This window comes from Cyanistes caeruleus, chromosome Z (assembly GCF_971803275.1).
Source record: "Cyanistes caeruleus chromosome Z, bCyaCae1.hap1.1, whole genome shotgun sequence".
Taxonomy (NCBI): Eukaryota; Metazoa; Chordata; class Aves; order Passeriformes; family Paridae; genus Cyanistes; species Cyanistes caeruleus.
The window spans coordinates 5,145,596-5,147,932 of record NC_141732.1 but is presented as its reverse complement, the minus strand read 5'-3'; positions in this window follow the sequence as shown (position 1 = coordinate 5,147,932).

Sequence of the window (2,337 nt, the reverse complement as noted above, 5' to 3'; positions counted from 1 at the left end):
GCCAGGGCCTTGCCACCCTCGGAGGGAAGAATTTTCTTCCCAATGCCTAATCTAACCCTGCTCTGTGCCAGTGTGAAGCTATTCCCCCTTGCCCTGTCACTCTTAGTCCTTGTAAATTGTCTCTCTCCAGCCTTCTTGTTGGCTACTTCAAGTATAGGGATTAGGTCTCCCCAGAGCCTTCTCCTCTCCAGGCTGAACAATCCCAATTCTGCCAGCCTTTCCTTGTCTGAGATCCTGCTGATCACCTTGGTGGCTCTCCTCTGGACTCCTGTTCACAAGAGTGCTGAAGGAACCCACTAAACTGTGCAAATATTTCTCAATGGTGACACTTCCCCTGCGTTCACAGTTTAGAAAGGAATTTGTTGTTGAATCTTCCCACATAATTCTTAGTTCTTAATTCTGGAATTAAGAAGTGGGCCCACAACTGCAGAGATTAATTTAACCAGCCACCCAAATACACTGCAGAGGGCTTCAGTGTTACTGGTGCCCCTGGGTGTCTGACCACAGCCACTATTTCTGACCCAGCTGCTTTCCAGGCCAAGAGATGAAAAATCCCTTTGGATTTTGTTTCTAAACTCTTTGGGGAAAACCTTGATTCATGGGCTCACAGTCATGGTCAGTACCTTGCCTCTGAACAACCTGAGGCATGGCATGAGCAGATAGGATTTTCTCTCCTTGTCTTCTGACTGCTTGCAAATTGAAACTACCACTAACAGCCCAGGTTGTGGGTGTTAACTGGAAAAAATAAGGTATCAGGTACTTGGAAGATAATATGAATATTCAAACCGCAGACAAGGCCCAGCCTGGTGCCAGTACAGTCCCAGGAGGTCCCTGGATGGAGCTGGGAAGACTGGAGCAATGCTTCTGCATCCTCTTGCCCTGTGTTTGTGCAGTGCTGCTGATGTAGAAGGCACAGCTGTGCTGAGAGGGGACTCACAGAGGCAGAGGTGGCTTTAGAGAGTCATCCTTTGCCACCTTCACTGGCAGGGGGAAAAACCTCCCCATGGTGATGAATTTCCACACTGGAAGTGGGCTCCTATTGCTGTGTCCATGCCAAAAGTGCTGCATTTTAATTCCAGCACGGTGCTCAGAGCTGCCAGGAAACCACCCTTCATGCCAGTGTGGCTGTATCTCTGCCAAATGCCATCATCATGAGGTTACCATTCCTTTCCAACACCACAGCTTTGGGGAAAAAGCCAAAAACAAAGCAACAACAGCTTCCTAAGAGTGGATTAGGGAGCTGTGATGTAAAGCAAAGCTGCCTTACAGGGCATCCAACCTCACACAAACATCATGGAATGATGTCCAGAGAAGGGAATGGAGCTGGGAAGGGGCTGGAGCCCCAGCAGGGGCTGAGGGAGCTGGGAAAGGGACTCAGCCTGGAGCAAAGGAGGCTCAGGGGGCCCTCCTGGCTCTGCACAAGTCCCTGACAGGAGGGGACAGCCGGGGGGGGTTTGGACTCTGTTCGAAAGTCCAACTGGACCACCCAATGCAGGGACACCTGGAGCAGGTGACACAGGAACATGTTCAGATGGGGCTTAGATATCTTCAGAGGCAGCCCTCCACGAAAGTCTGGAAAAAGATGACATTATAGATGTATAAGGTGTCAGAGAATCTCCTAGGCAACTCCTAAAGCTCTTGGTCACTTAAGGCATGAGCATTTCAAGTGCCAAGCACAGGTAAGTTGCATTGCACAGTAATTTCTTGCACAGCTGACTATCATTTTCCATGTGTTTAATGGCTCTCCATGAGCACAATTTTGACAGCTTTTTCTGTGCAACAGTTATTATCTTTAAGTCTCTTCTTTCACCTCTAAGTAATTTTCTGCACTTAAGCATCATTATTCCTTTGGTTGCACAATGATGCCACTCTCTTAAAATCCACGCTATATTTGGGCATCAAGAATACACTGCTGGATGCATCCGTTCTTTTTTTATCTCCTTTCAAACCAAAAATAAGAAGTAATGACAGGAATAAACGCTCACGGACTCTCGGTATTGTTCTGTTACACAGCAGTCACCGAGACCCAGGTCAAAAATGGCTTCTCCAACAAAAACTTGCTGGAGGAGGTTCAAAGGAATGCCGGTGGGTGAGCTGATCAGTTCCAGGCCACCACCAGTAGAAAAATCGATGCGGAAGTTCTGGTGTTGTGCTAATGCCAGTGGGCACCACCAAAACGAGTTTAGTGGTATTTATACGGGTTGATGAGATGCTTTCTCAGGGCGAATAGCCCAGAGCTGCCACCGCTGCCCACGGCCGGGCCGGGCCGGGACTCGAACTCGCGGCTGTGGGGCGGCGGCGGGCGCGCAGGCGCGCGCAGGCCCGGTGCGCGCGGGG